Source organism: Ambystoma mexicanum, chromosome 1q (genome assembly GCF_040938575.1).
Source record: "Ambystoma mexicanum isolate Mex_15411 chromosome 1q, UKY_AmexF1_1, whole genome shotgun sequence".
NCBI lineage: Eukaryota > Metazoa > Chordata > Amphibia > Caudata > Ambystomatidae > Ambystoma > Ambystoma mexicanum.
This window is the reverse complement of record NC_090922.1, coordinates 821,186,886-821,212,123: the sequence shown is the minus strand read 5'-3', so window position 1 is coordinate 821,212,123 and position 25,238 is coordinate 821,186,886. Positions and strand designations below refer to the sequence as shown.

Below are 25,238 nucleotides of genomic sequence, written 5' to 3'. Positions count from 1 at the left end.
GTTTTTCCCTCTGCCCCATCCTTCCAAGGCAGAGGAACGGTTCCATTGGCTGGATCCGATGCGGGCTCTCAGTTACTTTGTCTTTGGGACATCATAATACTGGTCGGGCTGTGACTATATAGACCCGGTCAAGGTGGATCATTTATTGCATCTCAGAATGCTATGATCTGTCTTATAAAGATGTGCCCTGCAGAGGGGAGTCCCAGTCCTGGACATTTGCCAGGTGGCAACGTGGGCTTCTCTGCACATGTTTGTGAGCATTACTGCTTGGATTCCCTTTTGTCGCAGGAGGCTCGCATTGGCAGGGTGGACTTTCACAGTTTTCTGGTCTAGGTGGTGTCCATTGCTCTTCTTCCTCCTCCAGATCCACCTTCTGTTATCGGAGTCTATCATAGATGAGGAATCCATCAGAAAAACAAATTACTGTTCCTCTCACAGATGCCTCATCGCCCTCCCAACCTGCCCCGCTTGGCAGATAGCAAGTAGTCCTTTGGTTTCACAGTCCATCAGTGCCAAATTGCTAAGGGGAAAGGGTGGAATTAAGGTCACAGGCACAGCACCTCATGCCCGACTTCATGCCCAACGCGGGACACTTAGACAAATTGTTTGGAGCCGGCATGGAGCCGCACTGCTCCCCCTGCTCCCCTTCTGCCTACCCCTAGACCAGAAACCTCCACAGTTGTCTGGTCTAGGTGGTGTCCTTTGCTCTACTCCCTCCTCCAGATCCACGCACTGATATGGGAGTCTATCATAGACGAGAAATCCATTAGAATAACAAATTATTTATCTCTTGGTAATGTCCTTTCTGATGGAAGTTCCTCTCACAGATTCCTCACAGCCCTCCCAACATGAGGAATCCTTGAAAGGAAAATCCATCACAAATAACATAACAGAGAGGTAGTAATTTGTACAACAATGGATTTGGTAATTTGCTGGCCAGGGTGAAATAAATGGCATAGAAATCTGTATGATTCCCATTTCCCCATGTCTTTTGTACATGGCAAGAAATAAGCACTGGTTGCAGTCACTATGTATCTGCGGAGCAACAGTCATTAAAATTAATGCCTATGGATGCTGCCTGCATTTTTCAGGTTTAAAAAACAGGTACATATGCATGGCCTTAAAGGTTCTCAGCACACATCAAAATTCGATATGGGTGGAGACTCTGTTAAGCACATTTGTAAGGCCTCATAAACTACACTCATGGGACCTGTTACACTTTGAGTAAACAGGATCCCTTTGTGTAATTTTTCATGGCGGTATGCAAAAGTGGAGTGTAAAAAGGTGGCATACTAACTTGTACACCGTCCTTTTGTACTCCGCTGTGCAAAAGGAGTAAACTCCACCTGCCATGTATGCATGGCAGGCAAGGTTATAATTGTGACTAATTTTCCTCGAGCCGTACTGTTAATTGAATTCATAGAAGTCCTGTATGAGACTTTGACACATTAAATTAACGATGCAGCTTATTTTATTTTCATTCATTTGTATGACAAAGAGGAAGGGGTACATCGTAAGTTACAATTCCGCCTTTCCTGTCCGCCATGCACTCCAGCATTTGTGCCAGCATGCATTTTCATAAATGAGCCCCAATAGTATCTGTGGAATCAGCCTGTTTTTTGCTGGTGCACAAAGCAGGCGGCTTCCATTGAAATCCAGATAATTTGCACCAGCATGACAATACAAGCTGGTGCAAATGCTCAGGTATTAGTATGGCAGAGAGGAAGGGCGAGGCGGTATTCTAACTTTCCGTCATAAAAATGGATGAAAATGAGGCATGACATAAGTCTAATGCATAAAGGTCTTATTGTACATGATCCCAAGTCTAATTTCGATCAGGGAACCTCACAGGCGTATTTCCCAACTGGTGCCCTGCTCTTTTAGAGGAATCCCCACCCTCCGAAAATAGCATGATTGGTAAAGACAGACAGAGAGCTTGTCTCGGCCTGTTTTTACTGACCCGTGCCATTTTTGGCATCTACAAAAATGAGGCTGCTTGTGTCCTTAATACATGTTAGTATAATATTCTCCCCTGCCTCTATTACTATTTAACACAGCTCCTAGTCTTTTCCTTTTACCGCCCTACTGCCACCAGGCAGCTTGTGTGGCCAATTATATGTTTCCTTTTTAACTCAGTAGATATCATATGCATTGAAATCTTACCCTTTGTATAATTGATTATCTTTTCATGACTATTCATTATGACTTTGTTTTTTCCCTTTCTTTTTTTCACCTCTTTTCAGACCATAAAACTGCTGCCATTGTGGCCCTTTGTAGGTGCTCTGCCTCTTTAGTGGGGCTATGGATAGCATGAAGAAAGTCTAGTGTGCTGGGTAATGCAGCAGCGATTAGTTCCTCTGCGGAAGGCTTGCAGCTCTAAATTATACTCTATGCAATATTGTCAGGCAATTGTATCTCCCTCAGCCTTAGGTAATTTAACCTTCAAGGATTACTGCATGAAACAAACTGTGATGAAAGCAAGCAACGTACACTCAATCTGTGAAAAACATGTTTGAGTTTTTCACGGAAATCATCACCTTTGTCGCTGAGCTGAAAATCTGGCAAAGTGCTTTTGTTTGATAGTTAATGTATATGTTGTCTTCAGGGACTTGTTGGGGATCGGGGTCCACCAGGCATTGCTGGTGTTTATGGAGCGAGTGGAAGGACTGGAGGACTTGGCAAGAAAGGGGAGAAGGGTGACCCTGGATTCATGGTAAGAATTGTTCTAACATTCTATGCTTACCGCACTGCTCTACCATTCTCCTTGTATGATGATGAATGTTCCCGACAAGTGTCTTAAAGTTGAAAAGGTCTACCTTTTTTAAAAATTCTTTACGAATGGGTGAGTGGTTAGATGGTTTCACTGCTCCATTTAGAAGGAGGCTCTGGGGGAAAAGACTACTGGTCTTAAAGATGACTCTAGCTTCCATCCCCTGAAAAACGAGACGCATATACATCTGGGAAATAACGCGAGGCTCCATACGAGAGGATCTTCGCATCTTGGGTATCAAACTAACAGCTTTACTCACCTGGGATTAAACCACAGCTCTGCTCTTCTCATCCAAGAGATGAGACTACTTCATTCTTAAAGGACATTATGAATGGGATTGAGCAAATCCACCTGTACAGCGCCATGCCATGAACAAAATCAATTAAATACAGGAGTATATAAGAAGATAAAGAATGACAAACATTTTAACCATATCCTATTCTTTGCAGGGGGATTCTGGATCTCTGGGACTTACTGGGAGTACAGGACCTCTGGGACAAGTGGTGAGTGACTATTGGTTACTTTGAGGGAATAGATAAGGGGTGATTTATGCTTAGGTGCTTTACCGAGATTATCTCTTCTGCAAATGGGCATTGGAAGTGTTTGACCACCCACATAACAGAAAGCAGCATTCATAATGTACCTCCAATGGGATTGGGTTTAGCTTCATCAATGGGACAATACCCTCCATAAAACTTGTTACGTGCCAGCTGGGAGATTCCATAGTATTTAACCTCCATGCCAGTTATGTGGTACCCTATCCTTTGGGATTGGAAATGACAATATTTAGAGACCAGTCCATAATGTGCTGCAGCCATGAGGCACCACCTTTCATTACAGCGATGATTTGTGGCAGCCATGTGATACCGCATTTTATGAGATTTGGATTAAGTGGCTTCTGTGAAAAGAATATTTTAGTTGGATTAACAGATTCACGACTGCTACAAGTATGATGGAAAACTTGAGAAACCAAGTGACATGTACTTTGGAAGTGGTGTTATTATGAACTCTTGGGGTAGAATGGATTATGGGTTGAACTATTCTATGTTTTTATTCCAGTGATTATAATTGATTGGATTGAACAACAAGGGCCACTTTTCACCTCCCCCACTCTCTGCTTGATTAATACATCTATAAGCCCACCAACAAGAATCTGTGCCTTCCCTCTCAAGAAATCTCACTTTGATGCTCCTTGGTGAGTTTCCAATTTCCTAAACCAGACATCAGTGCCCTCAACTATTCTGTAGAACGATCCTGTGAGCTATTCCTAAGGCTTGCCTTCCACTCATAGATAGAACAAGCACAGGAAGGCTTTTCTGGGGGTTCTACAACCCATGGAACACTCAGTCGCTCTCTTTGTGCTGGAAAAAGACTATGCACCACACACCAGAAACATACCTCTACTTCCCCATGACAGTTCTTCTACCTGAAAAGACTTCTCTTCTTTTAGAAACCCTTCTTTCTCTGTTTCATCAGTGGTATCAAAAGAAGATGGCAGTCCCATCACCATTCTACCTTGGGAACATCACCCACCCTGGAGGCTATATCGTTTTAAGAAAGGGCTTCACTTTACTAACCAATGTCCTTGCCACTATGCTACCCAATTCACTCTCTTTTCTTCTTTTAACAGCCACCCTTAAAACATCCCAGAGATTGTCATGTGTATCTCTGTGACCAGAGCTTCTGTTTTATGTTGTTTGTTTTTTTCAGCGCTTTGAGGCCTATGGCGATAGGGCGCTATATAAAAAACACGATAGATAGACAGATAGATAGATAGATAGATAGATAGATAGATAGATAGATAGATAGATAGATAGATAGATAGATAGATAGATAGATAGATAGATACCACTCTAGCTCACAAACCCGCTTTGCTCTCTGTTTCAGTCTAACAGTGTTGCTGCGGTTGTGTTCCTGTCTGTAAGAAGGGAGATGTTGTGACCGGCTGCATGTTGTCCTGACCTGCTGGCCATCTACATATGTTGATAACATGTTAATGCAAGTGTGTGACTGACAGCTCAGGAGAATTTTGATGAGTCCTTGGATGTGAGTGTTCCGAATGTCAGTTGGGTGCCTGAACTGCAGTGCACAAGGTTGTCAGGTGTGTGGTCTCTTGATTTAAACTGTGAAGAGTAACTATCAAAGTAACTGTACATTTGTATAATAAAAACAGACAAGACTTTCTTACAAAGAGGTTTACATCTGGTCTGTATCTGGATTACAACCTGTCTTCCCTCAAATTAAATTAGGTATCTTTTATTGACCCCTTTCTTTCTCGTTTTCCTGAGGAACTATTTTTTTTTCCAGGGACAAAGAGGTAGCCAAGGAAACACTGGCAGGGATGGATATCTGGGACCACTGGTGAGTAATTAATTGAATGCATTCCTCAAACTCTTTTCCCATGCTTCATTTACCACTAGAATAGATCTTTAAGGAATGCGCTGCCATCATTAAAAAGGTGTATTTTGGAAAATTAACTGTTTACATAAAATCACAGACTAACAGCAACAAAACAAAAATTAAAAGTCCATTGGACAACTGCACAAATTTCTCTAAAAAGTAAACAATATACAAAAATCATTAAAATTATGTTAACACTGATTTGTGCTTTTTTTTAAAAAAATATACTTGATCAGTTAAATACATAAAGGGTGATATGTGTAAGTGAGTCACAACTTTTCAAGCGAAGAGCTGTGAACAGGTTGGGTTATACTCTTTGAGTTTGCAATAGTGTATACGTCTATGAATACTCATCATGATTATTGATGTGCTTTGACCATGCTGGATTGCAGCTTTTATCAGAATTGGGAGGACATTTTTCTTCTCGGATGGTAATGTGCTGAAAAGAGCACAAAATGCACAAGGTATTCCAGTTTCCAAAATTGAGATAAGTGTGTTCAACTACCCCCGTCTTCGACCACTGGGCCTTAAAGATGGCTTTAATTCTGGCCTATTTGTTATTCACCCAAATCAGAAAGTTCGCAATACCTGGAATAGTTTTGTGGAGATGTTTGCTGTAATTGATTTTCTAGATTAAATCTTTGTGGTGTCTTTGAACAGTCCCTCTGCTCGTAAATTCATTTTTAGAAGGCAATTGACTATTTTTAGGCGTGTTGTACTTGAATTCCAAAACCACTGTTTCTATCCCACAGCTATATTATCTATCTTGTTGCATGACCTTCCCAGAGATGCGTGCTTAAATCACATTCAGAATAATACACCTACACAAAATATGCTCTCCTATTAAATTAGAGTGGTCAAGGATGCGTCCTTGAAGGGTTGGAGTGCCCACTGCGAGGATTTGCAGGTGAGCGACTTCTGGTCTCCATCAGAAGCCAGGTGGCATATCAACAGGCTTGAGTTGTGGGCCATCAGGTTAGCCCTCAGGTCTTTTGCCCCTTCTCTCAGAGGGAAGCATGTCCTCGTCCTGACGGACACCAAGCAGGGTGGGAGCACTCCCGTCCACTCTGCACACAGGCAATTCAGCAGTGGTTCTGTTTACAATAGAACCAAATCTTGGTCTCGGCGGTTCATCTGGCGAGGGCAGTGAACGCCTTGGTGGATGCTCTGAGCAAAGTCTCACACGAGTGGGAAGTGTGCCAGAAAGTCCCTGAAGAGGTCTTCGCTCTCTGGGGTACCCCGGCAGTGGATTTGTTCACCAGAGAGCCCAATAGGAAGTGCAAAGAGGTTTGCTCAAGGGAATTCCCAGTGCACGGTGCCCTGGGGGATGCGTTTCTGGTGGATTGGATCTTCCCTCTCCACTATGCCTTCCGCCCGATTCCCGTCATCCCTTCGGTTCTCGGGAGGTTGAAGAGATTTCGAGTGACCATGATCTTGGTCACCACGGATTGGGCGAGGAGAACGTGGTTCTCCGATCGCCTGGATCTGACCATCTGTCTGTTGCCTCGGTGTCCGGATCTCCTAACCCAGTCGGAGGGTCAATGTTACGCTCACCTGGTATCCACGGGGGCGCCACACGATACTGGATGGAGGTCTAAGCGCTATCCCGGACCCCTCTCTGCTTGGTTATGTGCCAGTTGTTGGGTAGCGCCTATAACAGAAGAATGGATGGTTAAGATACTGGTTCTGTGACGGGTGGACTCCCACTTCCCTCTGGTCCAAATCCCCTCCCTTGGGGTTATTGCTCACCTTAGATTTCTGTGCGTTGAACTCTCTGTCCTGCGTCTCTGTGCAGGGGCGCGTGGTTGGTGCGGGCATTCTGTGGACCCAGTTGCTTCACTGGTCCGTCTGCCCTTATGTCGGGTCTAGACCGGCTGTGAGTCCGACTCTGCTTGCTGTCTTCCAGGTGAGTTATAATGTCTTTTCTGTCTTTATTTTGTCTCTTTCTTTCCCTCCGTTTTCTCTGTCTTCTCTGCGTCTTTCTCCATTACGCTGTTCCCTAACAACGTCTCTCTTTGTTTTCACAGGGATGGTTTTGATCTCGGAGTTGCCGCGCCGATGGCGAAGACCACAGTGAGTTAATGATGCGCGGAGCACTGCACTGTTTATTGGTGTTAATTGCTAACCTGTGTTCTGTTCTCTTCTTTGTACATGTTGCACTGATGTCCCGGAGTGATGAGCGATCGAAGCGCTGCTTGCCCAGGTAAGTGCTTTGTTAATGCTGACCTTGTTCCTTCTCCCTTGCAGGTTGCGGTGAAACCCAGAGATGGGTGAGGTAAGAGAAGCGCAGGGTGCTGCCAGGACTCACTGCTTGCCCAGGTAAGAATTGTTATTAATGCTGTCCTTGTTTCTTTTACTTTGCAGGTTGCGGCGAACTCCAGAGATGGGCGAGGTAAGCGAAGCGCAGGATGGATTCAAGGCCGGTTACTTCACAGGTAAGTGTTCTTGCTCACCAATGCTGTTCTTGTTCTTCCAGGTTATTAGTGGAATCCTGATCTAGGGCTTCAGGATCAGGCCGCCGGAGAAACAGATGAGCAGGAGCTCAGCTTTAGCCCCACTGCTGCCCGGGGGCTATTATACCTGAGGGGGTCAGGGGCATGGATCATGACAGTCTCACCACACCACCACAGTGATGGAGTTCCTTCTGTCATTTGCCTCTTCAGGCCTTCAGGTTGCCACAGTCAAAGGGTATTTGGCAGCCTACTCTGTGTTCAAAAGGTCCCCAGACCAAGGTTCCTTTTTTACTATTCCGGTCATGGCCCAGTTCCTGAAGGGCCTTCTCAACAAGTTTCCGCCATCCCCATTTGTTGTCCCAGATTGGGATCCTAATCTGGTTTGGAACTACTTGATGGCGGCTCCGTTTGAGTCTTAAGACAGCCTTCTTGGTCACAATCACATCTGTCAGGAGGGTTAGTGAATTGCAAGCCTTGTGCTGCAAACGTCTCTTTCTGAAGTTCTTTCGTGAGGAAGTCTCTCTTAAAGTCAGACCTGTGTTCCTTCCTAAGGTGGTTTCAGAGTTTCATTTGTCCCAGTCTATTGATTTACCTCTCTTTGTCCATCCTCCACATCCCTCAAAAGAGAAAGAGCGGTTCCACCGCCATGATCCCAAGAGAGCGTTAAGCTTCTTTGTTGCTCGCACATCCAAGTTTAGGAAATCGGACAAGTTGTTTGTGGCCCATTCTTGTCTAGAGAAGGTCTTGCCATCACTAAACAAACTCTGTCACGTTGGAATATTTTGTGCATATCTGAGTGTTACCCATCGGCAGGCAAGGAGCTTCCAGCGGGTATCAGGGCCTACTCAACCAGAGGGGTTTCAGCCTCTGCAGCCCTCTAGAGAGAATGTCCTGTTAGGGATACATGCTGAGCAGCCACTTGGTCATCCTTACATACATTCACCAAGCACTATGCCTTGGATGTTGCACGGGGAGCTAATGCAAGGTTTGGTAGGGCGATTCTACAGAATCTACTGGTTTAAATCTTTCTGCCCTTCTCTGTTATCTTAACTGCTTTGGAGTATATCATGATGAGGAGTCTGTGGGAGAAAAGCAATCCATTGAAGAAGAAATTACTCACCGTAATGATCTTTCTATGGATTCTTCATCCGCAGATTCCTCATGGACCCCCCATCCATACTCGCTCAGAATGTTCTGTGGGTTGTCACTTCTGTCCAAACGAGAAGGCATCTGTTGATGGCTCTGGGATGACCACTTCTGTCTCATTTAAAAAGAAAAAAAAGACATTTTTCAATCATTGTTGGTGGGGATCACCCTGTTGGGATGTATCCTTGTTAAAGTTTTTTTAATGGCTGATTAGCCTCATGTTGTGGTTTTTCCTTCTTTAGAGGAGGGGGGGGGAACTGAAGCATGGGGCGTAGTGACGTGCTATATTTACGGCGCCTGACGTCACTTCTGGACCCGGCGATCGAGAGCTGTACAAGGCGGATCGACGGCCGAGTCGAGATCCACTACACCCCCTGTCAAAATGTTTCTGAACAGCAGAGCTGGATGGTGGATATTTATCATGATGAGGAGTCTGCGGGAGAAGAATCCATAGAAAGATCATTACGGTGAGTAATTTCTCCTTCTCCCGCGTGGGTCTTACGTGGATTCATATGCAAACCCTCCATCCTTCCCCCTTCTTTTTTTTTTAATCAAAAACTTTATTTGGTTTTGAAAACATGCATATAACATTACAAGTATCCCATCATAACAAAGAAGGGGGAGGGGGGGAGGGAGAGGGGCTAAATAGCTCCAGGGAAAGGGAAAAGGAAAAGAAAGCAAAGAAAACAAAGAATGGGGCTTTAATTCTCGGGGTCATCAATTCTGCGGTGAGGAGGCTCGTGAGGCAGTTTGTGCGTTCCAGGTTCGCTAGCCTGGCGTCGCCCGCCGATATGTCTCGTTACACTCGTTACACTCGTTACATCTCGTCTGGGACTCAGTCATCCTCTTCCCATCTCTGCCATATCTTGTCTGCTTTCTGCGGGCACCCCCTTGCAGCATACACCCTGCGTTCCATTATCACGCAAATGTCCACATCTGTGACCCACTGGTCATAACAGGGCGTTCTCTCGGATCCCCATAGCTGCGCAATGTTCCTTCTGAGGACTGCTGTTGCGGTCGACCAGAGCAATTTCTCGTAGCGGGTCAGATCACTTTCGTCGGAGATCCCTAACAGGAGTTGTTTTGGTCCCCTTTGCACTGGTTTGCCCATGACTCTGGATAGCTTGTCACAGCATTTCCTCCAAAATTGCTGTATTTTGTCACATTCCCATATAATGTGGAAGAAGGTGCCCTCTTCCCGTTTACAGCGTAGGCAACGCGCGTCCGGGATTCTGCCCCAGCGGAAAAGTGCCACTCTGGGATAGTAGATGCGGTGTAGGATTTTAAGTTGCACCAGCCGGAGTCTCGATGAGATGGCCACTTCCCGGGGATACATCAGTGCTTCTGTCCAGTCCTCAGGTTGGAGCGAGCCCACGTCGCGCTCCCATCTGGCTTTCAGGCTGAGCAATTCAGGCGTAGCAAAGGATGTGATCACGTTGTACATGGTTGAGGTGACTTTGCGCTGTATACGGTCTTGGACAATGTTTCGTTCTATCGGGGTGCATTCCGGGATATCGCTGATGGTGTGACGGTGGACGTGCAGTGCGTGTTTCAGTTGGGTATAGTGGTATTCCTCAGAAGGAGGGAGGGCGAATTCAGAACATAGTGTTTCAAATGTGACCAGTGTCTCCTCCCTTATTACGTCTCCAATTTTGGTGATACCTCTACTGGCCCATGCGTGCCATTTGGGGAGTTTTAACATTTCGGGGAGAAATTTGTTGTGCCACAGAGGTTGGGCTAGAGTCAGTTTCGCGTCCCATCCTATGTGGCGATGCGCTTCAGACCAGATGCTTGTGATGCTAGTGTCCATATCTAGAGCTGGTCTGCGGCCCCGGCCGCGATACAGAAGTTCCAAGGGGGCAGCTCCACTCTGGGAGTTGATCCTTTTGATGTGCGGCAAATTCCTGTCCCCATGGAGCACGTCGTTCACCACCGCCATCTGGCTGGCCCAGTAATAAGTTTGCAGTCTGGGCAGCCCAATCCCCCCTTCCCAGATGGACCTTTGCAGGGTAGAGAGGGCAATCCGCGGATGACCCCCGCTCCACAACAGCTTTCTAAGGATGCGGTCTATCTTCAGGAATTCCTGGTGTGGGATGTGTAGTGGAGCGTTTTGCAAGATGTACAGAAACTTTGGGAGTGCAATCATCTTGAATAGGGCTGCTCTGCCCATCAGCGTTAGTGGCAGGGAAGACCAGTGGCGAGTGTCCTCCGCAAACCTTGTCACAACCGGGTGTAGGTTCAGCGATGTGTAGTCCATCAGGTTCTTCGTGATGATTACCCCCAGGTATTTAATCTGATCTGTCACGACCTGGTAAGGGCAATCCGCGGGGCTAGCAGCTGCCACGTTGCCGATGGGAAAAAGGGTGGATTTTGACCAGTTTACCCGCAAGCCACTGAAGTCTCCGTATTCCTTCAACATCTGTGTGACGCGGTGGCAGGAGTTGCACGGGTCTTTCAAATATATCAGCAGGTCATCCGCATAGAGAGATACTCTGTCTTCCCATGTCTCCGACCAGCTGAACCCTTCCCAGAGCAGCGTTTCACGTAGGAGGATAGCCAAGGGTTCTATGGCTATTGCGAAGATCATTGCTGACAGGGGGCAGCCCTGTCTTGTGCCTCTGCCCAGACTAAACGGATCAGATTGCCAACCGTTAACCTTAGTCCTGGCCACCGGCCCGCTGTACAGCAACTGCACCCAGCTCATGAAGTTTTCTCCAAACCCCATGCGTCTCATTATGTCCCAGATGGCCTCCCATCTCACTGAATCGAAGGCCTTCTCAAAGTCGATTGATAGTAAGGCCAGCGGCCCTTGAATGCTGTCAGTTCTTTTACAGTGCCGCATGCAGTCTGTGGAGGTTCATGCGCGTCGATCTCTGGGGCATGAACCCACACTGGTCCGGATGGATCAGCGCTGTTATCACCTGCTGTAAACGGTCCGCTAGCAGCTTAGCTAGAATTTTCGCTTCGCTGTTTATGAGTGAAATTGGCCGGTACGAATTGCAGTTGTCCGGGGGCTTGTCCGGTTTGGGCAATACTATTATCGTGGCTTCTCTCAGGTCTGGGGATAGAGTACCCCGTTCTTTTGCATGCTGGTACATTCTCAGGAGATGTGGGGCAATTACGTTGGTCCCCACCTTCCGCCACAGTTCGATCGGAAAGCCATTTGGGCCTGGGGATTTGCCAGATTGGAGGGCGGACATCGCACAAGCCACTTCCTCTTCCGTTATATCCCTGTCCAATAGTTCTTGTTGGGTCTCGTCCAAAGTGGGAAGGTTAATTCCATCTATTATTGACGTGTTCATGCAGGTTGTGGGCTCTTTGTAGAGATCAGCGTAGTAGTCAGCGAACCCTTGTGAAATGGCTTGATCCGATAATAGTGGCCCTGCACTCCCCCCCTGTAACTGATGCACGTGCCTGCTCCCCTGCTCCTTACGCTCCAGCCACGCTAGCAATTTGCCAGCTTTATCGCCTGTTTCATAAACACGTGCCCTCATTGCTGTGTGTGCTTGTTTGGCGTTGTCAAGTGCTGTGTTCTGGAGCAGCTTCTGTGCTCGGAGTAGGGCTCGGTTCGTCTCAGGCGTGTCCTGGGCAATGTGGGCTTCCTCTGCCAATTTAACTTGTTGTTCTGCCTCGTGTACTTTAAGGAGGTGTTTCTTCTTATGTGCGGAAGTCCATGAAATGAGTTCCCCCCTTAGAACTACTTTATATGCCTCCCACAGTAACCCTGGATCTGCTGCAGACTCCGTGTTTAGCTCAAAATACGTTTCGGTCGCCCCTTGGAGTTTTTCTACCAGGTCTGGGTTTCCCAAATAATAATTATTCAGGCGCCAACTTGGCGGGGGTGTCGGTCTAGAGGTCATGATTTTCAGCACCACTGGGGAGTGGTCAGAGATTCCCCTGGGTAATAGGTAAGCTTCTTGTGCTCTATGAAGGTCTGTTGAAGGAATGAAGAAATAATCCAGTCTGGAGAGCGAGGCATGCGCCCCAGAGTGGAAGGAATATTCCCTGGAGTCGGGGTGGAGCTCTCTCCACACGTCACACAAGCCTAGGGCGTTCGTGAACGTGGCGAGTTTGGTACGTGTCTCAGGGTTTCTATTGCGTAAGTGTGAGCGGTCTAGGGTTGGGTTCATGACTTCATTAAAGTCACCTCCAAGTATCGTGATGTCGGAGTTATCCTCCGTAATCATGGGGGAAATGTCGGTGAGTAGTGGTGTTAGCAAAGTTGGTGGTGCGTAGGCAGCGAGCAATGTGATGGAGTTTCCCCAGAGCGTGCCTGTCGCGTGTATGTACCTGCCTCCGGTGTCTTGAGACACCGTATTCAGATGGAAGGGGAGGTTTTTATGTATCAGGATCAGGACACCTCGTGAACCCATTGTGAAGCCCGCATGGAGTGCAAGTCTGTAGTTAGTGCGTTTGAAAAAAGAACATTCTGTGCCTGCGAGGTGTGTTTCTACCAGAAAAACTATATCTGGAGTGTGCCTTTTCAAGTATTGCCCTACCAGTCGGCGTTTGATTACATTGCCGAGTCCGTTGACGTTCCAGGTCATGAGGTTAAGTGACTTGGTCTTGCTGGTCCCAAAGCTATTGGAGGCCATGACTATTTGTAGACGAGAAGGTATATGCCACTGGTGGCGACGCCTGGCGCCGGGATTCTGTGTATTTGTTTAGTGCTGCCCCTATCTTGAACTTTCGTATATCCCCTGCTTGTCTGGCCCCATTCATAACTAAACATAACAAACCCATAACTACCCACCCTATACTCCTCCCAACTAGAAGCATCTGTCGCCCGAACATGAGAAACCAAGTTGTCAACTGGACAACTCACATGAAACAAACTACCTTAACGGTACAGGTGTCTACCTGTAACGCGGGTGTGGCTTGACTTTAAGTTTAAGAGAAACTCCAAGAAGGGACCTACCCAGGGGGGCTCTCCTTCTTGTGCCGTATGTTGGTGTTTTGTATGGTGGGGTGTCTCCCGTGGCTCAGTCGTATGCTGCGTTTGAACGCTCTTTCTCTTCGCTGCCGGCTTTGAGCGTTTTCAGTGTGCGTCCTGCTCTGCTTGTTGCTCCGGAGCTTCCTGCTCCCCTCGTTCCGGAGCTCTCCTCGGGGAGATTTGCCGTGACCCGGGTCGGACCCTGCCCCTCTGTCTTCGTGGTCTCGTGGACCAATCCCCTTCAATGTGTGCCTCGGCCCATTTCCAGGCTTCCTGTGGGTCTGTAAAATGCACTGTCGTCCCCTTATGGTGAATCTTTAGTTGGGCCGGAAAGAGAAGGCCGTATTTCACCTTCAACTGCGCCAACTGTCTTTTGAGAGGCTCGAAGGATTGCCTTGCGCGTTGCACCTCTCGGGTGTAGTCTGGGAAAAAGGCTATTCGCGACCCATTATGTGTAATCGACCCTTGGGAGCGGGACAATTGCAGGAGCGCATCTCTGTCACGATAGTTCAGCAGCCTGGCAATTATTGTTCGGGGCGGAGCGCCCGGTATCGGTCTGCCCGAGGGCATTCTATGTGCCCTCTCTACCGAGAAAAACTTTGAGAAAGAGTAGGGTTCGAAAATGTCAGTGAGCCATTGTTCTAGAAACAGTTCCATGCACTGCCCCTCTTCCCCCTCGGGGAGGCCGAGGATGCGAACATTATTGCGACGAGACCTTCCCTCCCCCTCATCGACCTTGGCCTCTAGGGACTTCAGGCGGGCCAGTGCCTGGGACATCTGCCTGTTGATCCCAGTGACGTTATCTTCTACTGTTGAGATACGGTGCTCGGCCTCACTCGTTCTGGAAGTTAACTTTTGTAGGTCGTGCCGCAGGAAGGAGACATCTGCTGCTATACTATCCATCTTAATCTCCATGGAGGAGCGCGAGCTAGCAATAGCCGCCATAATGTCCCGCAGTGAGAGAGGTTCATCCTCTGGTTGAGGGAGCGCTCGTGTTGTTGACGCCGCGGGAGCCGGGGCCGTGGCTATCGCAAACTGATCCATACTGCTTTGGGTAGATGCTTTTCTCTGCCTGTCCTTCCCCATCGTGCCGTGCGTCGAAGACCACGGTGGCGGGAGTCCGCGTCTCCCACTAGGCTCAACGGCGAAAACCTGGCGGGGCAGGGCGCCGGCGGTGTGCTTCACCTCGGTGATTCTTACCCCAGTTATGCTCTGTTCCGTGGCTCCGCAGGGAAGGGCCAGTGCCCCGGGGCTCCGGCGGAGAGTACTCGGTGTAGTCTCTTCCCCTTTGTTGGCTTGCGAGACCCCAGGCGCTCCCCGGGATAGATGGGGTGGTTGGGGTGGGAAAATCCCACTTACTTGCTTGCTGCTCCAGAGGGCGCTTTCCGATGCAGGCACACTCCTCACGCGGGGTCCCCTACGTACGGCGTCACCGGGCACCGCAGGCCATCCTGGACCAGGGCCGCCAATTGTCCGCAGTGATTAGCCCTCCAAGTTACGTAAGCACCGGTTGCTGGGGTGCCTGTGTGCAGGAGACCAGCCAGACGGTGCCTGTTCTAGTTTCTCGTGTGATCTAGCCCCGTGGGTCTTCCTCGCCGGTGCGTGCGGACAGCCCGACCTCCGTCAGTCGAGCGTCGTTCCCGCTCACAAGGCGCCACCGGGTCCCTTCGCTCTCGGGGACAGCTCCGACAGTCTCACAACTCTCCTTTTCCCAGCGACCGGGTGTCGGGACACAGCATGGCACACCGCTCCGGGCTAGGCAGCCGAGGGTTCCTCCCCCTTCAGGAGTTCGGTCTAACACAGGGATCGGGCCGCGGCGGCCATTTTGAAGTCAGCTATTCGCGCCCTGCGCGCCGAATCTTCTCTGCCGTTCTCCTTCGCCCAGAGCAGGGTTCTTAGGGTGAGAATGCACACGGCGCTTCTTCTGGCATTCATGCAGCTAATCCTGAAGTTGCAAATCGTATCGCCCCACCAAACAGGATAATTTCCTCAGGATGTTGTCGGCGGCAAGAGGAGCTCACGGAGCTCACGTCCTCTGCGCTTGCATGTTGGCCACGCCCCTGATCCTTCCCCCTTCTTGGTTGTCTGGTGTCTTGAATCAAGCTGCACTGTGCACTCATTTCCCATTTCTGGAGCTGCACGTGAGATGATTTTGTTTTTTGGACCCTCCTGGGCCCTGTGTTACTGTATGCCTGTTGTTTAGGCCCCCTGCCGCTGCCCACACACTTGATCCCGAGTTGCTGTTTCTTCCCTCTCCCTCCCTCGTGCCGCCTCCCAATACTCCAGTATTTAAAAAAACTGTATTGTGAAAGTATTTAAAATGGCATTGTGAAACCTATGCCTTTTTCCCCTTTTACAGGATTCTCAGACTTAGGTTTTTCTTCAGTATCTAAACTACAGTGTGGAAGTAGTGCCACTCTGCGGTTTTGACTCTTAGCAAGCATTCATATAGCTATCTTTCTACCACTGTCTGAGCGCCTATCGTCTTGTCCAATTGTCTACCATTGTTTTGTCTCTGTCTAGTCTGCTTGCGCCCCTCCCTGCGTCCTTCCCTAGTGTTCTCCCCGCCCCTACCGCCCCATCCCCTCCTTTCCTCTTCTCTCCTCTCCCCACCTACTCTATGATGCTCTCTGTCTCTTCTATCTTTTCCAACTGCTTCTCTATTGACTATCCTGCTCTCCTCACTAAATCTGGTAGGAAGAAGTTTAAAAGGACATCCTGGTCTCCAACCCAGGTCTCCCTATCGCTGACACTTATACCAGTGCCTCTTCTAGGCAAACCCTCACCGACATCCTCTTTGTTGTTCCCTCACCAGACCTATGGACTCTTCATATGGTCTCTGTGCTTTCTTCTCTCTCTTCCGCTCCCTTTAATGGTGGCACCCGGTGGGAGGCCCTCCTGGCCTCCTTCGACTCCTCTAAGGTCATCATAAATGTTTACCTGAATGGCCCAGGCCAATCTTCTCCTCTTTGATTGACGCTTCCCGCGCCTCTTCGACTTCCTTCCTACTCCTGCTGTCCCCTCTCTTCCCTCCACAGCTTCCTTGCCTCCCCTGCTGTCTCCTCCTTGGCTACCTTGCCCTCTTCCCCTTCCTCTTCTGCCCCCACTCAGGATTCTTCTACACCTCCGCAGGGTGTACCTCTGATTTGTACCCCTCGCCAGAAGTCTTTCAAGGACGGCAACCTTCTCCATATTGTCACTCTTAACTCTTGTCAGCTGTCAAACACTCCTCTGACATCTGCCGCCTCCTGGAAGAACTTGACCTTGATGTCCTTGGTTTTACAGAGACATGGTTCACGGCCAGCTCTGTCACGAGCTTTGACACTCTCCTCCCTGACGGCTACAAGATCCTCTCCGCACCCAGGTCCATCTGTTCCGGAGGGGGTGAAGCCCTGATCTTCCCCGAGTGGATTCCTGCCTCTGTCATTCCTACTCAGGCCTACTCCTCTTTCGAATGCCTCGTCTGCAGGCTCTCTCTCTCCTGGCCATTCCCTTACTGTGGCTACCATCTATCGGCCACCTGGACAGATCTCCTCCTTCCTCTCTGAGTGGGCGGACCTCTCCTCTTCCCTCCTGGTCTCAACCACTCAACTCCTCCTTCTTGGTGACTTTAACATCCACCTGGATGTTTCCTGTTCTTCTTCTGGACTCTTTTGCGACCTCTGTGACTCTCTCTCACTATTCTCCCCTCTGGCCCGACTCACTCTGCATGGCACCCTCTGGATGTTCTGATCCCGTCCGACCTTACCCTTTCTATCTCTCTCACCACTCCTCTCTCCTGGAGTGATCACTTCCTTCTTTCCTCTCAGCTCACCCTCTCCACTCCTCAGGCCAAGCCTCCTCCTGCACTTCCACCTACCTTCTCAGTTATCAGACCCATGAAGCGTGTGTCAGATGAGGCTTTCACCGGCACTTTCTCTCCCACCCCTCTCCCTCTGGCTGACTCACACCCTGACACAGCCCTTTCTATACTCCGCTCTGCTATATCTGATACTCTTGATTTCTTGCCCCTGTCATGAGGATCCCCCTGAAGCCCAAAGCCAAGTGCAACTCCTGGTAAGACTCAGACCTCGTCTCCCTCAAAGAAAATGGCATGCTTCCGGTACATCCTCTGAGAAACTGGCCTGCCGCCGGCTCCAAAGACAATATCCGCTCTCTGTCTGCACCAAGAAGAGAGCTCACACCCAAGCCTGCGTCTCTTTGGCACCTAACAACTTGGCCAAACTCTTTCAAATGTGCAAGGAACTGGCCAATCCTGCTGCAGTCTCTACCTCTTCTGTGCTCCACCAGGCCCTTTGCATGGCTCTGGCTTCGCATTTCATCTCTAAAACTCAGGACATCATGTCCTCTCTCTCCTCCTCTCCCACTCCTCCCTCTACTCCCTGCTCTTCCACTGGCCTTTTTCGGCTACCTCTCCTCCCTCCTTCTCTGCCTTTCCCCTGTTCTCCCCAGACGAGGTGTCAAGACAAGTCCAATCTATGAAAGTCTCGTCAAAACAGGTTCACCTCTGTTCCTCCAAAACCATCAAGGACCACATTGAAACCCTGGCTCCTGCTCTGGCTGACTTTTGCAACCATTCCTTCGCCACTTGAGTATTCCCTTCCCCCCCTGAAGCACTTGTGCACACTCTTCTTAAGAAACCCTCTGCCGACCCGTCCTGCCCGGCTAAATATCGCCCAATCTCCATCACTCCTTTCTTGGCCAAACGCATGGAAAAGCTGGCCGTCTCCCAGCTCATTCTTCACACTAAATCTGTTGGTTGTCTCCATGACCATCAGTCTGGCTTCAGAGCTGCCAGGAGCACAGAAACTGCTCTCCTGAACATCCGTGAAGACCTGCTCTCCAACCTTGATTCCAACACCCCCTGTGTCCTCATCTTACTTGATCTCTCTTCTGCCTTTGACACAGTCAACCATGCCATCCTGCTCAACTGTCTCTGTGATAACCTGGGTATCACCGATCAGGCCCTGGCTTGTTGTCTGACTTCTTTCTTGTCCAATCAACCCTCCCAGGTCCAACTTGGGTCCTTCCTCTCCTCTATCTCTAGCTCTACCTGTGGTATTCGCCAGGGGACTAACCTCTCTCCCTGGCTGTTCAACCAATACCTTGCACTTCTTGCCCACCACATTTCTGCTCTCTGCCCCAAATTTCAGTGCTATGCGGATGACACTCTGCTCATTTTCAGGCACCTTCAGCCACCTCTTCTCCTTCTCTCATCTCTGACTGTCTGTCTGCTATCGAAAAGTGGTGTGCCGCCACTTATCTCTGCCTTAACGCCAGTAAAACTGAGATTCTCCTCATCGGCACACACGGTCCCTCCTTTCCTGTCCCTCTCTGGCCAGCCTCACTTGGCCCTCTTCCTGCTCCTACCTGCAACCTTGGGGTCATCTTCGACTCCACACACTCCTTCTCTCCTCACATCTCTGACATCTCTAAGAAGTCACAGTACCGGCTGCACTTCCTCAGAGGTATTCTTCCTTTCCTCTCCTTCCACCAGAAGCTCACTGTATACAGAGCTCTGGTTCTCTCTAGGCTGGACTATTGCAACAGCCTCTTTTCTAAATCTGCCTGCTTCTACTCTCCGCCCTCTGCAACTCATCCAGAACAGGACTGCAAGACTTGTCCTTGGCCTCAAGCCCAGGTATCGTATCTCTCCAGGACTGAAATCTCTGCACTGGATCCCAGTGGCTGTGAGGATTAAGTTCAAAACCCTCTGCATTGTCAACAAGGCCTCCTGGGGCCTGAGGCCTCAATACCTTCAACTCTCTCTTCCTAAATATCTTCCTCCTCGAGCTCTTTGCTCATCTGCCTCCAACTCCCTCAGGGTCAGTCGCTTCTCGAAGCAACGAGTTGGTGGTAGATCTCTTTCTTCGGCTGGGGCCTAACTCTGGAACAGCCTCCCTGCCTCCCTGAAACTTGAGGAGAACCATCTCCGGTTCTGGAAGCGCCTCAAAACCTTCCTCTTTGCTTCTGCTTTCTCTCCTCCTCTCCCCTGCTGAACTCCTGGCTGCAACTGCACTGGTTACCTGGCCACCCTATGATCCCTTGCCCAGGTCCCCTCCCCCACCAGTTGCACACCTGCACTGCCTCCCTGGCTACCCCCGCACTGGGGAACTGTTTTCTGTATCCCTACAGTCCCCTATCAGCACCTGACACCTGCTGTCTGCACTTACCCTTGCACTTGCCACCAGCTGACCGCACTATTACTTATTGCTTTTATTTATTTCTTTTTACTGTTAATCCCATGTACTGCACTGTGCCCTCCCCCTTTCCCCCACGCACTTTTCCCCTTCCTCCTTCCCCTGTGCTTGCGCAATGTCATTGGCAGCTGGCCTAGTAAGATCAATGCCTGTCTTCCCTCTGTTCCCCCTCACTTATAAATGCCAAATCATACTGCCACTTGACGGGTGCGACCAAATCTGAAGCTCGCCCCCATGGGTGCAGCTTAGAAAGACGAATGTCATTGGCTGGGGCAGTATGACCCAAAGTGACAGCATTAGGCTATAGAAGGGACGAGCAGTTTAAAGTGAAACTGCTTTAATATTACCAAGGATTCCAAGCGTCACGACAGGGAATATTTATGAGAATGTGAACGTATGTAAGACCCAAGCTGGAGAACAGGAGTTTTTTTTAATAACGCGCCTAATACCATACCTGAGTTCCGTTTCTAAGCGCCGATCCAGGATTTGAACCTCTGTTGCTCTGCGTGGTCTTGCTTCCAATACCAGCGCGTTGCCCCTGTGCTTTTCTCCGTTCATGCGTAGGTAACTAATTCCTTACTCAGCCTTCTCGTGAAAAGTAGTGAAAGGAGTATTAGTTAAAATAAGCTCTTAAACCTACAAATTCCGGTACTGGTGTTTTTGTTCTGCTTTCGTGCTTGCTTGAGAATAGGTTCTTGCAGAGGTGCTATGGTCATCCAAAATTCAGACATTGAAAAAGATTGCCATTTGGGTAAAATTTAGAAATGGGTGAAATGTAACAGGTCAATTGAAAATGAAAACTTTGTGCTTTTAGTTGTTTGCACAGAGTTCTCGAAGGTAAACGATTTGTCCCATTTGCCCTTGGTGATACATTTAAATACAGGCACATTCTAGGGGACATGGGGCTACTGCGGAGTTTGCACAGAAGAAAGTGATTTCTTTAGTATAGTAAATATGGATTGCAACAAAGAAAACAGGAATAAGTGTAAGGTAGAATTGTAGAAAACTGCTGGAGTTCACAAGTGTGTTTTAAACTAGCAGAAACATGACTAGATCAGGATTAGTACTTTGACTCAGACCACTCAAGAATTAGACCTCCTTTCTGCACTTCGCACAGTTTAGAATTAGCACTTTGGTGAGAGGCGCTGCACAATCCTATTGGCTGAAACGAGGATTGAATTAGCTGTTATAAGCCAAAGTGCCATCGGAGGATGCCGACACCTCTTCTCAGTCTGCCATTTTACTTTCCAGACTTCTCTCCTTGCCCCCATCCTTTGTGGCCCCTACCTCCACCGCTCCACAACCCCTTGCCCTGATTATAGGGAGGTCGCTGCTCCCTTCCCTCCTGGCCTTCTCCCATGATGGGGGAGCTTCAGGATGCCTATGGGGGTGATTAGAAGTCTGTCGGTATCCCGCCGGAAATACTGTAGGATACCGGCAAACGGAATTAGCGTTCCTACTGCCTGATATCCCAGTATTTCCGGGACATTACATGTGGTGGGAATGCCAGTAATTTCTTATTCCATGGAGTCCCGGATGACTCCATGGGTTGAATTACCTGAATTACTGGTACCGGTGTTACCAGTGTTGGCAATTCCTGCAGTTTTATGCCAGTGGGAGCCTGATTTACCTCCAGCTCTTGGCTGGAGGTGATTGAGGTAACCCCCATCAGCAAACCTGTAGTGTGATAGGGCAGTTAAAGGGGAGGTAAAGGATTTACCAGCATTTTTACCGGCACATTTACCGCTCTGCCAAACCTGTAATGACCCCCTTTTACTGAAGACAGTGAAATTGGAAACAACACTTACAGACATGCTATTCTGAAAAGGCTGGACAAGAGACCAAGCATGTCCATTACATCAATTGAGAGATGTTGTTTGCTTCCCTTGGAATCACTTTTACAAATGTCTTATATAATCAGGTTTTCTGTAGAAAAGTGCCATTGAAAGAAAATTGTTGGAAGAACTGAAGGAACAGCTGATTAAAAAACAGTTTTTCCAATCCCAACTCCCCAATTACAAGGACCAGTTTGGCCACTTCAACAGCCGACTGTGATGAATCCAGTGGAGTCATAAAGATTCTGCAGTGATAAACTCCTCCCATGTGGCCAGGGGTTGGCAGCTGCTACCTGATGCTGACCCTGGGGGCATCTATGGTAGGGAGGTTGACATGGCAGGAGGCAGCCGCCAGGGAGATATTATGGATTCATTAGATGAGGCGCTATGCCATAAGAAAGACTCCCTGTTGCCCAATACCCTAATGGCCTATTACATGCATCTTTTTCCCCCTATGCGGAAAATAAGAAAACCCTTTTCAGTTCTAGTTTTCCTTCAATTAGAAGTGACCCTCCATATGAAAGCATCAAGAAGGACTCTCGAAGTATTGTGCATCAAAAACCATCAATGGACTTCAACTCTCACAACCACCTAAGTACTGAGACTAGGGGGAGGAAGGCATTGATGCAGAGAAACAGGAACATTAAGCTTATTGAGCGTGCTCGTTGTTGTATGGAAACACCTGTGTGCAGGACCTTTAAAAATGGTCACCGGACTGTGAGACAGGGCTCAGGAGGAGACATTGCATCTCCGTAGAAGACCGACAGAAACTGAAGGCACGAGCCGGCATGCAGAAGCTGGAGGAACGAACCGGTGTGCGGAAGCTGGAGGCGAAAGCTGGTGTGGCGGAGCAGCCAAGCTTGCCAGACAAGAAGGAATATAACGTGGTGCAAGGAAGGCGGTTGGTGGACATGTCAGGAACCGCAAGAGTATTCCTGGGCATTCGGCAGCCAACAGATGCAGCGTTGTCTTTACTGGGAGCCGAGAGGAAACCATCGAGCAGGTGTGGTTCCGCAGGAGAGCACGCAGAGATATCAGAGCTGCCCAGATTGGGAAGGAAGTGGCAAAGGAATGCTATCTATGTGCGAGCAAGCCGGAAAACGCTATAGAGAACCAGTGAGTGTGCCAGAGGGAGCTTCGGCGACCACGCCAAAGGGAATTTGAATATTGTGAAGTCACGGAAAATGAATTAATCAGAAGACTGCTTGTGAACTAGAAGGCAGAGTGCCAACTTGAACCCAATAAGAAGTGAATGCAAATGTGGGGGGGAGCATTTCAGAACTTTGAAAGCAAGAAAATATGCCAAGTCAAGAAATATATATGATATTTAAAAGAAACAAGGGCACTATAAAATACAAGAAGCCCTGGGAATCATACACCAGGCAGTTAAAGTAGAAGAAGAGATGTCCTGGCAACCAGGCAATTGAAAGTGCATGAAGAGTCCTGGCAGGGGAGTATACCAGGCAAATTTCAAAACCTACAAGGAGTGTCAAACAGAAACAGTGTTTGTTAAACAAAGCGGGAACTTGTGTTTAAAGAAGGAATTTATGTTTAAAGAAGGAACGTGTGTTCAAAGTAAGAACCTTTGTTGAAGAAGAATCTACAAGGCTGAACAGTTGTTTTTCTAACAGGATTGTTGTAGTCTACGAAAAGACACCACGAACTGTTACACGTAGAGACATTTGTGATACCAGTGAAGGGAATCATCCTCTGGAACTAAAGTCTTTCCTATCTTGGAGAATATTTACATTAGAGATATTATACTTTTATTTGAGAATACTTTTTGCGAATACCAGGTTATAGATATTATCCCTTGTCACTTTATTATTTAGTTTTTTTAGCATGAGGGTCAGAATAGAATGTTTGGACACAAGGACGGCTTTTGATTCATGACATCCTGACAAAGACAGATCCTTAGTTTTGGTTTTAAGGTAGGGAAACTCTTCTTTAGAATAGGGTCATAGAGGCATTTTTCCAATCCTTTTAAGTTGAATAAAAGTATAAAACCAAAACATGGGAACTTTGTGTTCGGCTTTCTTTACTGACCCCTCACACGAACCTGCAATTTACCTTTGTCATATAGCCGAATGAGATCTACAAACTATTCTTAACACTATTGTTCGGTTAAAACACAATTTTATTTTACACCCAAGAGGCCTCTCGTAGGTCAATTGCAAAACATAAGAGTTTCAACAGCAGAAGAGTTCTTTAAAAAATGCACATGGTCCAGGGTACTTACCTGTTACTCACACTCTCCAGGATATTTTCTCTGGACTTCCTCCTGTGTGTGTCTGCTTGATGATGGGGCAAACGCTCACCTCCAGTTTGCCCTGCATTTCCTATAGTTACTGATGCATCTCTGCCAAGAGTTATAGGTAGTAGTCAATTGTAATGGATTGTTTTGTCTCACGGATTCCTCCTCTATGATGATCCTATCCACAGCACACCTGTTCCCAGAAACGTTTCCAATGCCTGTGGCTCTGCATCAGCTCTGCGTTGGCTCCCCTTCAACACACCCCGCGCTGGACCTGATGTTGGGGCCAATGTATTCTGAAACGATGCGCCATGTGACCTTAGTTCCAGTTCCTTTTTTCATCACACTCTGTCCACTGATCAGAACACATTCGCTTCACTAAATTACTCTTAAACATGGCGACTCATCGAAGGCCTTGTGATCCAAGCCTGTGCAGATTGCGGGCGGTAGATGATGGCTTCGGATCTGCACCAGATCTTTCTTTATTGTTTGGGTGAGCATAACGACACCCAGGATAGCGAATCATGCCAGTCCATGCACCAGGAGGCCCTCCGGGAAAGAGTGACACATCTCTTCACTTCATCCATACAGTGAAGTGTGTGGAGCCCCAGTCTCGTTCGAAGTCACACAATACGGAGCACAGTCCCGAAAGACCTGCTCTGCGTAGAGAGGAGGAAAATAAGGACAAGAAGAAGAAGCAGCAGCACCGGAAGAGGTCCAGAACTGAGTGGTTCCCCCATCATCAGTCTTCCTTATTGTCTACAAAGAGAAGCCACAACTCCAGGGTGTCCCTGGAACAGTAGGTATAAGTCCCTTTTCCCACCCAGTTCTCCACTAAAGTGGAATGGGAGGCATTTCTCCTTAAGGTGATTTATTTATTTATTATGTGCCGTAGCCTGCAGACGTCGGGATGCACTCTGCACCACCAGCGAAGGTACTTTTGGCTTCTGCCAGGGCCCTGACGGGTCCCACCGTGTCTCTTGCAACCGGCAGGGTACCCACTTGAAAAAACCCTTGCACGCCTTTGGGCTTGGTCCTGGCTCCACTGATGGCCGAAGGGTCCAGGCGTCAGCCAACCCCGCCTACTGGCGGCATGATCCAGTTGCTGGGCCCGGTCTCTACATCAATGTCCTCTGCTCCGATCAACATCATTGATGTCAAAGCTCCCAGAACTACCCTCCCCTCCCAAGAGACGCCTTCATGTCCAAGATGTTCTCCATCTACGACGAAGGAGGAGATTAGGTACC

At 48.4% G+C, this 25,238-nt stretch overlaps 1 long non-coding RNA gene across 1 annotated transcript in view; it reads left to right on the top strand.

The window, feature by feature from the left end:
• Window positions 1–3,218: 3,218 nt before the first annotated feature.
• Window positions 3,219–25,238, top strand: part of LOC138521887 (uncharacterized) — a 162,135-nt gene continuing 140,115 nt past the window's right edge. Inside the window, exons 1-2 of the long non-coding RNA XR_011283159.1 lie at window positions 3,219–3,273; window positions 5,078–5,131. This is a non-coding gene — a long non-coding RNA (uncharacterized lncRNA). The remainder of the gene's footprint in view (window positions 3,274–5,077; window positions 5,132–25,238) is intronic.